The sequence below is a fragment of the Adiantum capillus-veneris genome, chromosome 30, assembly GCF_014529385.1.
Source record: "Adiantum capillus-veneris isolate H3 chromosome 30, ASM1452938v2, whole genome shotgun sequence".
NCBI classification, from domain to species: Eukaryota; Viridiplantae; Streptophyta; class Polypodiopsida; order Polypodiales; family Pteridaceae; genus Adiantum; species Adiantum capillus-veneris.
The window spans coordinates 34,006,514-34,018,646 of record NC_140960.1 but is presented as its reverse complement, the minus strand read 5'-3'; the positions used below and the strand labels follow the sequence as shown (position 1 = coordinate 34,018,646).

At 45.1% G+C, this 12,133-nt stretch overlaps 1 long non-coding RNA gene across 1 annotated transcript in view; it reads left to right on the top strand.

Annotated features, from left to right (window-relative positions):
• Positions 1 to 11,300, top strand: part of LOC147417777 (uncharacterized) — an 84,681-nt gene extending 73,381 nt beyond the window's left edge. Inside the window, exon 3 of the long non-coding RNA XR_015187282.1 lies at positions 10,869 to 11,300. This is a non-coding gene — a long non-coding RNA (uncharacterized LOC147417777). The remainder of the gene's footprint in view (positions 1 to 10,868) is intronic.
• The last annotated feature ends 833 nt before the right edge of the window (positions 11,301 to 12,133 follow it).

Below are 12,133 nucleotides of genomic sequence, written 5' to 3'. Positions count from 1 at the left end.
TGCCGAGGGCTAGCTCCTTTCAGACTTCTTATGGCTCATAATGGTAAAGCCGCAGGCAAGTCTAAAAAGACCCCATTATTAAGTCCAAAGCTCCCGAGGTGTGCACCATATCCCACACAGTGGGCTCAACAAAACCGATAATAGATCCCAGTCCCACTTACCCTTATATAATTAACAAAATCAACCATTTATAGGCTACTTAAGGACCTCTCTTCTTAAGCAAGAAAAGAGAAACCAAATGCTCTGATACCAATGTAATGGAAATGGCCTATTAACTTTGAGAGTAGTGGAAATTAGAGAAAGTACTTTTGTGAGCATAGCGGGTGAACATAATTGATAGTAGCAACATAAACATAGCATTTAGTTAACTTGGCCTGAACAATACTTTGCAAGAGAGAGAGTTTAGAGAACATGACAACAGTTGAGGACCGGATTTATGTGGAGCCGCCTCCCCCTCTAGTAGGCATTTGTATTATAGTTTCTCCCATCAAGAGAGACTTGTTACAATACAATCTTTGTGTTCCTTGTTGTTAGATTTTCTTCATCTCCATTCGCACACTGTCTACAGGCTCCTCACCGCTCACGTGCACTCGCCCTTGGTTGTGGATTGGCTACCCGTACACCTACTGGACAGGGATCTCAGGCACACCTAGGGTTGTTCAACACATTTTTCACTTTAGACCTGTTTTGGTCACATATTCCCCCATTTATATTGGAGGGTCATATTTTTAGGTCATTGGGCTATATTGAGGATTATTGCTCGATCGGCCCCTATTCTCCTATATATAGGAGGGGGGGCACACTCATTTTATTGTATCATCATCATGTAGAGTTTGCCATCTGGAGTTATTGGGCTGCCAGCCTTTCCACCATCTGTCTCCTGTGATATCTCTTCTCTCTCTCTCTCTCTCTCTCTCTCTCTCTCTCTCTCTCTCTCTCTCTCGTGCCATTGTCTCTTTCTCTCTCACCTCCGCTGCACACTCTGACACTTGTGACCTAGGTGATGCAATGAAGATGGAAAGCTTCATGCATCACGAGCATAACATAAACTTTGTGGAAAGCATTAACTATCCCAAGCCTCAGTCCCAAGACCTCAAACACCTTCTAAGGTGGAGAGAGCTAGCAAGGAATGAGGGTAGGGAAGAGGAAGAAGAAACATTTCATAGGAGAAAGAATTAGTTCCTCACTTATCATCACTCTTCTTGCTAGCATACATAATAGCATAGTAATGAAGATGGAGAAGACGGCAAGCTTAAGCATTGAAGCATGGCTCTTGGTTGGATTTGCATTCCATAGCCAAGAGTGTTGGTCTAGGCTCTCAACTTCTCTACTAGCTTGGAGAAGGAGATGGAGCTCTTGCACTTTGCACTTCACACAATGAGAGTGTGTGTGAGTGTGTGAGAGAGTATACCCCTCAAGCAACCCCCTAGTATGCTTTGGTCGACCCCCCCTTGTAGCTCATGTTTGAAGCTCATTGGACCCCTCCAGGCCTAGCCAATCACAAGCAAGAGTCATACCAAGCAACAAGGGTAGCCTTGAGACAAGTGTCTCCCTTTTCCCTTTGAGAGAGAGGACTTGATAAATGCTAAAACAATTAATTAAATCCACTAAATTATCATTGAACCCCTTGGAAGGCCAACCAATAGGCTTTAGGCACACCATGAGGGTAACCTAGCTAGGGGCTTGACATGTGTCCTACTTGCCTCTTGGGCAAGGGGTGCCCTTTGGGAGAGAGAGTGGTCAACCGGCCTGTAGTGTATTTTCGAAGGACAAAAATTGAAAATTCTCGGTTAGTTTTGAGGGCCGCCTTGACGGAAACCGGCTAAATTTTGAGGATTTTAGTGTAAAAACCAACAAAAACTGACTAAATTTCTCTAAAAATTGGTAGATTTTCAAAGCTCTCCTTTTTTTCATTGGTTTCTAAAAAAGTTTTTGGTAAACACTTCCCCTTCTTGCATGGCTCGCCCCTTCCTTGTAGGGATTTGCTTTGACTTTTGTGCCACCAAAAGCCCCTCAACCTTGGACCCTGTTCTCACCACAAGCACAGTCATTAAGCCCCTCAAGCTTGGGCTTGGTTCCCACCTCAAGTACAACCCTAGCATCTCAAGCATGACAAGCACCGCAAGCATCTCAATCATCAAGCACTTCAAGCATCTCAGTCATCAGGCACGACAAACACCTCAAGCTTGGGCCCACCTCAAGCACAGCCCTAGGTCAAAGGACTTTTAACACTAAGTATTGGAGGTCTTTAATGAAGCTAACCCTAAGGTCTATTAAGCTTCATTAGTTAGCCTTGCTCTTTGACATACCATCTCTCATTTGGACCCCTTTACCATTGGCCCCGTATTGAGATAGATATGTAAGTACATATCTATATTCTAACCCTTGTTCTCGTTTATTCTCTCACATTAAATGATCAGTTTAATATGAGAAAATCATTTGGGTTGGTTAGATATTAGATTTTATGACAAAATGCATGTCTATTTCATATATAGATACGATGATCGAAATTGAGCATGCATTGGTGAGGAAAACATGTGGCCAAAGTAAACTTAAGGAAGCTTTGACAAACTCAAACATACAGAAAGCATAAACATACCATAAAAATTGAACTACACTACCTACCTGATAATCGTGTACGAATGTCATCCAATTGTGCAAGCTGGAGGACAATTTTGAGTCAAGCTACAAAAAAGCAATGTGAATAGTTAACCATATCGTCTTGCAATAAAACGTCATAGATTGAAACTGCAAAGTATACAGTGCACGTCATGCAGAGGTCCCATACAAACGTATGGTGGAGAGCTCGCACTGTGGTCTCTCCAAAAGTTATAAGAAACGGAAGCCGTGCCCTGTCCCGTAGTGTTTATGTGTTGCGCCAAGCAAACGCATAGTCATGTGGTGCTAGATGCAAATAATGAACCTTGTAGTGTTGTCGAGTTGGTGTCGCGCTTGTGCAATTGAAACGTCAAGTGTTGTGAACATATGCTCTCCCTGCCAAACACAAAACACGCATTAAGACAAATACATGAGATGTGGCATATTGATTAAGTTTAAAGAGAAGAAGATGTAATTTTATATTCTATGTCAAAGGTTCGCTACATAAAGAGTCATGGGTGCTTGTCGATAGATTTTCCCTTGTTAAAATTGCACTATCTCTCTCTGCTTGGTCGTGAACTCTTTCTCCTGTCTTAATGTGAGATTGCGCGTGTGCGGAAGCGTGAGCGAGAGAGAGAGAGAGAGAGAGAGAGAGAGAGAGAGAGAGAGAGAGAGAGAGAGACATTAGACACAAACGCAAGATATAATGAAGAGGGGGTGATCAGTCCCCCCATGACTACCATGAGCAAAAGACCCAATACAATCAGATGTGTATGGAAGTGGGTACCCCCCTGGCACCCATAAATAGGTGCCCAAGGGGAGGTAGGGCAAGGCCTGATCAAAATCCCCACGACCCAATAGAAAAATGATATATGGAAATATATGTGGGCGCCCGGACAAAGTGGGCAGCCGTTGCCCCAAACTCGGGCGGCCGGACTATGGGTGGCCAGCCTGGAGACATACTAGCCGTATAAGTATGCCCTAGACCTGTGAAGCAATAGAGTGGTGTAAGTCTAACACCCCCTCTCAGCACCGGATGCTAAACAAACCGCATGAAGCCGAAGATGTGAGGCAAATGATGAAGATGTCTGCTGCAATGTCCACTGAAGGACAATACTTCGACAAACTCTGCGAGTGTAACAGCAGTCTGGGGTGTCCCAACCGCCAAGAAATCTCCATGGTAAAGTGCCGTCAGGAGCAGTGTAGCAAACTGTTGTACTTTGCCGATACACGGTGAAGATACTGCGTGAAGGTCCCGAATTGAGTGTGAAAACAACTCCTTGTCGTGAAAGAAGTGCCAATAGACCTGCAAGTGTCCTACCCAATAGGATCTGTGGTGTCTGTAGTCAAACCGTCTGGAGAAAATGGAGAAGCTCAGGAACCGTCATGAGAATGCACGGAAGCTTGTCAATGCATAAACCTGCAACTTAGTGTGGCCAGGTGGCTAAGCTGTGTAAAACTCCAGGAAGGCCAGATGTAGTAATTTGCGTCATAAATGTCCTCCGAATCAAGGAAAGCTAGACTAAGGATTCTGCATTGTAGAAGCTACCGTAAGCTGCGGCAGTCACTGATAGACCGCACGGACCACCATTGGATGGTGTCCTTTCAGTAGGTAGGGTAATCCAAGATGAGGGGAAAGCCAGACTAAGTAGTTTGCGCTCTGAAGGTCCTTTGAGAAAAGGTGTGGTCAGACGAAATGTCTACACCTGGAAAAATCCTTCGTGAAGTAGGGAAGCCAAACTAAGCAGTCTGTGCTAAGGAGAATCTGGGAATCAGTGGCCAGACCAAGATGTCTGCGCCGACCTGCCTGTAACTCCTGCCTCTAGTCCTCCGGTGTCAACCAAAACATAATCCCGCCAACAATGCCACTAGACCTGGTCGGGTCGGTGTGGCTCTCAAGGTGAATGGGAATGGCCTACTGCCCAGGTCGGGGGAGGAGTCTGCTGTGAGGTTGCCGAGGATGAGTATGAGCAACTCTGAAGGTAAAAATCCAAAGGATCAAGAGTGTGAAGGAGCAACTGCACTGCCGTCCAAGCCAAGCTTTGGGTGACTCCAGAAGTAGTCGCATGAAGATACCTGATCTCCCACATCTCGTGGGTAAACCCTCCAAGAGAGTCAAAAGCAGTGAAGTCCCACTCTTGGTTGTAGATCCAAGTAAATGAACCTGTCCAAGAAGAGATCCAAGATCCTCTCCCTAAGTCCATGTAGATGCTCCTGTGTAAGCAAGTAAAGTTGAAATGTTGAGGTCAAAGTGTCTGTCCACCCAAGATGATGGTGTCCTCTATGGGAATGTCGGAATCCCATATGCCATGAGCATATCCTCTCCCTAAGTCCATGTAGATGCTCCTGTGTAAGCAAGTAAAGTTGAAATGTTGAGGTCAAAGTGTCTGTCCACCCAAGATGATGGTGTCCTCTATGGGAATGTCGGAATCCCATATGCCATGAGCATGGCCACATCTCGTGTGAACTCCTCTGATGAGTGCACATGTGTGTCCATAGCAAACCACAAGTCACCACCCCCTCTGGAGTGTGCAACCACCGAATGATGGCTGGAATGAATGGATCTCCCGAGGATTATACGCCGATGTCGAAGATACCGTGTACTGTAGCAGTCACAGAAAGACCGCACGGACCACCATCGGATGGTGTCATGGCAGCAGGTAACTTCATCCTCTGAAAAAACTCAAGCTAAGAGGCTGCTGTCCACCCAAAAACGCAACTGCAAGGTGATGAAAACACTGCTGTCCAGGGATTTTCAGCGTGCTCGTACGCTCCCGGCAGGGTCCGGAGCAGTGCAGAGGGTGTAGGGAAGGGTGGTGAATCACTGTCACTGTCCCAGATGGGCTGAAAACAGAGAAAACAGCAAGGGGTAATGGCTGAAATCTGATGAAGATGGAGAGGATACTCGCTGGCAATGCACCAGATGCAAAGCCAGGAAGGTGGGGCTAGATTTGGGGTTCAGACGTTGAGCGTTGCCCTCCTGTTGCAGAAACGCAGGTCAATTTGCAGTCCACTTTTGCTGCACTTGTTGGCACCAAAAACCTTCTGTTTGCAGGTGTCAACGACATGAAGTGACCAATAAAACCAAAGAAAATGGGCTGAAAACCCAAAAACGCAGATAGAACAGAGGAGGTTTCTGGCGATGAAATGATCCCACAAGTGAAGCGCTAGCAGCCTGATGCAAAAATGCTGAAGACCCAATACAATCAGATGTGTATGGAAGTGGGTACCCCCCTGGCACCCATAAATAGGTGCCCAAGGGGAGGTAGGGCAAGGCTTGATAAAAATCCCCACGACCCGATAGAAAAATGATATATGGAAATATATGTGGGTGCTCGGACAAAGTGGGCGGCCGGCCCCAAACTCGGGCGGTTGGACCAGGTACAACCTAGACTATGGGTGGCCAGCCTGGAGACATACTAGCCATACAAGTATATGCCTTAGACCTGCGAAGCAACAGAGTGGTGTAAGTCTGACACTTACGTTGTAGCCAGTTTCCTATTTGCAATGCACACTCTCCTTGTAGACCAAACAGGGCTTCTCCTCAATTATGTAACTCATCGGCCATGCACTAGCATGCTGTCATATGTAGGGTCTGGCCTCAAGAAGTCTAGGAGTCTTTCCAATCGTAGCGTTCTATTCATGGGACCGGCCGATGCTTGAATTTGACCTTGGAAAGAGAACTCGTTGCAAACTTGCATTGGCCAAACAATACGTTTGCCTGTTGCTTTCTCTATGCAAGGTCGCATGATAACGGGCATCTTGAGTTCGGCGTCCGCATAGAGGAAGACACCATATTTAGTCCGCTCATCACTATTGCAAATATGGGTCTGACGAACTTTGTACTTGTTTATTTCAGTGCTAGATGCTTGTTGTCAATCTGCATATGTCCTGTTATATTCTATAGATGTTCTATAGCAACGCCCACCAAGCAAGTCTAGTTAGCACAAAAGGGTGTGTATAAGAGCAGATGGAGAGGATGCAATGTGTGTGACAGGAGGCTTACGATGAGTTTGTGTAAGGGTGTGTATAAGAGCAGATGGAGAGGATGCAATGTGTGTAACAGGAGGCTTACGATGAGTTTGTGTGGAGCATTTATCAAGGCATTGAGGCTTAGAAGCAAACAGACTCTAGGAGGCCGCCTCGTGGAGAACGGCTCTTAGACTATCAGAATCTACGTCATGGACTGAATGTTCTCACGAACTACCTCATCTGCTCGAGCCTGGCAAGGAGGCTCGGCAGCCAGCCTGTGAAGGAGTTGGCCAGTTAACCATGAATAACCGAACAGTCAACCATGAATAGCCAACACTAAACACGAACATAGACACACACTCACACACACACACACACACACACACACATACATCCAGAAACGCCGAGAGAGCGAGGCACGCATGAGAGGCAAGGCAACAAATGAGGGCTCACGATATGCTCTCTTACCCACGTGCAGAGTCGCCAAAGGCGGATTCTGAACTATATAACCAGAGGCAAGTTAGCATGGCGATGGCATTTTCTGAGCAGGCCTAGTGCCCTTTCATCACCTGCGCTCCCGCTCTTTGCTGATCGACAAGAACGGTTACCATCTCTCTCTCTCTCTCTCAAAGAGTGGCCACCTGTCGCTAGCCTCTGGCATGGAATCTCTCTCGTTGGATAGATCTTTGAGGTCTCCTGGGATAGTTTCCCACGACGTTAAAAACTCTCTCTCTCTCTCTCTCTCTCTCTCTCTCTCTCTCTCTCTCTCTCTCTCAACGAATGGCCAGAGACTTGCCTGAAGAATATTGAACTGCTGGCTTTGCAAAGCTGCGTCTCTGAACTGCTGCGCATCTGCAGTTCGCAGTGAAGCTCCGAGCTGGCGCCTCTGCGAACCTGCGACATTGCTTTTGTTTGCTTGCCAACCAGCGTTGCTTTTCACGGTCTTTTTTTTATTAAATTTAATTTTGAAGCTCTGCCACACGGTGGCTGATAGAGTAAAAAGAGCCTTTGGCTCACCAAGTAAACATATAGCAAGTCTCTGCGTTCTCCATCGCCATCACTGCCAGCATATACATAATTGAATCTATACCTGTGATCATCATGCTGTCCTTCGATCAACATCCTTGTGGCTATGATCGCTTCTCTATCATCCTCTTTGTCTCTTTTATACCTTCTCTTATGTCGATTATGTCTACCGCGATCTGCATCATCATGTCGATTATGTCTACCGCGATCTGCATCATCATGTCGATCATGTCTACTGCAATCTCCATCATCATCTCTTCTGCTGCTGTGACTTCTGCCATCATGGCAATTGTCAATGTATACTTCTGCTATCATGTCCATCACCACTGCTTCAGTTGTTGTTCCTCTTCTTTTTTCGCTTAGCCTCATGCTCAAGCACCTTTTGCCTATCCAGTGCAAGACGAGTCCTGTTACCTACGGGCAGTCTCGGAGCAAAACAATTGCCTCGTGTGAGGTTTGTTGTGCTGTGCGCACTGTGCTGTTTGTTTCGCACGACAATCAAATCTAAAAGCTTTGCTTGAGCACAGCCATTAAAAGTGGGAAATTGTTGGATATAATTGAGTTAAAAGCATCGCTACAGCAGCCATCAGATCTTTTACTGATCAACGATCGACACAAGGCCAAGTGGTTCACTCGGCTCAGAAAGTGGAAAGTCACGTTGGGCTTACCAAGTAATCATACATAGATGTTCCCAAGCAGCCAATCCCCCTTAATGCACCATTGCTCTGCATGAGGTAAGGACTCCACCAGATGAGACCAAAACTCAGCCAGTGCACTCGCTTGGTTGGGCGTATAGAAGTTCAAAAAACCCACAAGGCAACCATGAACCTGCATAGTAACCCATTGAGCCCTGCCTAGCATACTGATGCCTCTGCCCACAATTGCTTGCGGGCCTGGCAGCAACTGAAACTGCCGTACGCAGTGTCTCCAAAACGGTAGCAGGAGGTGCTCTTCTCTCCTCAAGGGGGAAGCAGACCAAAATGGGCAGGTTTTCTTCCTCGATAAGGACATCGGTAGCCAGATCGAAACCGTGGCGCCACTGTCAAAAGTGAGCCCTGATGGCTCGGATGGCCAGGGCGCTCATCGCAATGACCTTGGACGCCATCTCGGGAGTCTCAAACTTGTTCTGGTAGTAGCCGCGTCCGAAGAGCTGCACGTCGATGATCTTTTCCACCTTCGATAGAAGGCGAGCCTGGAGCAGGTCACGCACCTCTCCTCAGCTACGTCGGGTGCCGATTATCTTGTAGATAACAAAAGTGGCCTGAAGGCGCTCCACTTCTGCTTCTAAGTTCGCTTACTCTGTCGGCAAAAGAGCAAGTCGGATTGTAGGTTCTGCGGTGTCGGGCGAGGGGGCTTCAGCCGAGTCCCTCTGAGGCGGAGCAAAGTCTTTTATCTGTGTCGGCTGCTGAAGAAGGCGTAATGCTGAGAGGCGGCAAAGGACATACAAGGACAGAGAAGGGGAGAGGCTAAAAAAACCGAATAGGGGCGGGGCGGGAGGGGGGGTAGCGCGAGGGGTTAGGCGAGCGGCGGGGGTGGGCTTTGGGGGGGCAGGGGGTGAGCCAGGGGGCAGTGCGCAGGGAGGGCAGGGAGGGAGCGAGGGGGGAGAGGTTGGGCAAGGGGGAGTGGCGGGGTGAGCTGAGCAGCAAGCCAAAGGATCAAGCGTGTCACAAATTAGTTTGTATACTTCACTTCTAAAGCCTCAAATCAATATATGCATTTGTATATGCCCGAATGTGAAATCAAAGGAAACAGGTCAAGCTCCCAGTAAGAATCCAACATTTAGGAATGTTGTCGTCATTGATTCCACTGCAGCCTTGAAAACTAGAGGAAAGGGAAATCAAGGCAAAGACGCATCTGACTGACAAATGCGGTTGTTGTGAAATGGATTAATCCAAGCACAAAAGACACCACCAACTAGGCAACATGCAATGTAGTCGTCATTGATTCCACTGCCAGCCTTGAAAAGTAGAGGCAAGGGAAATCAAGGCAAAGACACATCTAACAAATGCTGTTGTTGTGAAATGGATTAATCCAAGCACAACAAACAACACCAACTAGGCAGCATGCAATACTATCACAAGTCATTGCCATGATTGTCTAAGCACGGTTTGATTTTGAAGCAAAGAGACGTAGGATTTGCGCAAAGGCGTCTAGCAAGTGTCAAGTATATGGCACAATGGCCTACATAAGACACAATGCCCCTCTCACAGGAGATATAGAGAAAGAAAATTGGCTATCATTAACTTGCCATGTGGCACTAATCGACAAGCTTTATCAAACGGTTTACAATTTCTTCCAAGAGTTCCATGCTTTGATAAGGCCTTAAGCAAAAAATACTCGTACCCTATCAAACTGGAATTGGAATAGAGGAGGAGGAAATTGGAATAGCCTTTCTATCACCCAAGTGTGGTAGATTGGTTATCCTAGTTGCCCCTGGAGCATCAGGTTTTGAGGATAGATCTATGAGGTCTCTTGAAATCGTTCCTACGATCTAAAAAATCTCTCCTCTTCTTCTTCCCTTGTTATATCATCAGTTATCCACAATACGAGAAAAATCTCTCTACTCTTCTTCTTCCCTTGTTATATCAGTTATCCACAAAACGATAAAAATCTCTCCTCTTCTTCTTCCCTTGTTATATCAGTTATCCACAAAACGATATAACGTATATCTGTTTATGAATTTCATATGATGTAGCAAAAATCACCAAAATAACCCTGAGATTTTTGGAAATTCCCAAAATGTCGCCTACCAATTTTGGATTGATTGCTCCAATTTTTGTATGGTTTATTATGTCTTGACAATAGAGGTCTACTTTTAAATGTCTTATGCTCAAATTTTCACCAATGAGCTCACAAATAGTGGCATTGTGTCTATAAATAATGAACCATTCCATTGTGAGAGCCCACAATGCCTTATAAAACCCTAGATCTATCTTCTTCTACTGAGGGAGAACTGATCTTCAAGAAAGGGTCGCAGTTTTCAATGTGTGTATTTCTTTGGTTTGAACTTTGTGTCAGTCTAGAATTAAAATGGAGATGAGAACTTCTTTGTCTGCATTGTTTATTTGAATCCATGCAAAGATGACCGTTGAAAGTAGTTCTTAAGAAATCTTTCAAGAGCATTTCTCTTTGAGGAGTACAATGCCCGAAATCTTTGGATCAAATTAATTGTAGTATTGTTTGTAGATAGAGTAATGCAGCCAAGCTACTAAATGTTCATCTTTACGATGTCATTCGTAGCCAGTTCTGAGGAGGCTTTTTGTCTTTTGCAGATATTTTTGTCTAAGATGGAATGGCTTGCTCTTTGCAATGGAATGAATCAGAAATGGCTTCTTATAGTTAAATTTTGTACGTAACCTTCAGAAACTCATTGAGAAATGGCACAAACGAAACGAGAAATGGGTGACTTTGGAAATGGAGTTTCCCATCCGTTAGGCCCAGGAACTGAGTTTCCGAGTTACTATGTTCCCCAATCTTTCACATAGATACATCATAGCCAAGACACTTTTTGGTTGATTGTTTCTTAAGACATCAGGAGGAATTCTTTGTACATGGTTTTGTCTCATAGCCAGTTTGGCCTCTACAAGATGTCATCCCGCTGTACGAAATCTACAGCGTGCAATGCGTTGGCCAAGCTCTATATGCTTGAAAGGCCAACTTTGTAAACAACAGCTCATTTGACAATGACCGGAATAGTGCTTGGATGTGTGTTTTATTTTTTGTCAAGCTGTGTCAAAGTTACTGCACCTGTGATCAAGTAAAAAAGCTTCTCACCATGTTTCGCATCAATGAGTGATGATCATGAAAATTAGTAGCACTCTCTGATCTTTGATGGTCAACCACATTTTAATGAGAAAAATGCCTGTGGCTCTTGTGTCAAAGAGCCTTATTCCACTCCAAAGAAAGGATGTCCCTCCTCCACTTTTATGTAAATTATCGATGTAATCTTCTCCACCTTGATGCTAGTAGTACTCATGTTTTGTGCGAGGAGAAAAGGATGTCCCTCCTCCAATTTAATGTACATTCAAGCTACAATTGCTGCAAGAAAAAATGAAAACAAGAGGTATTCATTTGTGTTATTTCTTGTCTCACTCATCTATTGATTCTCATGTTGAAGATACTATCGCATTTGAATCTTTAATTACGATCATGTAAGCGATAACCTATACTATTCTAAGAATTTTGTTAAAACAGGCAGTGGCACAATTCAACAACTGTCATGATGATATCGACAAGGCTTTCTTTGTCATTCCGGGGCGCGGAGAGTCGAAAGCTTCTCTCCTAACCTTGGATAATTTTGACACACACACACACACTTAAATCCCTCCCCATTTTCAGGTCAAAATTTGAAAGCATTTTCTGGATTTTGTACTAAAACTTGTAATATCTTACAGCTTTTCTTCAAGGCTACTAAGATGACCACACCACTCTTGGCTTCAAATAATTGTGAATGATTAGAAGTATGTTGTAAAATAAGTATGAAAAATGAGATACCTATATAAAGGACAGCCTTTACAATGGCACACACCATTCAAAT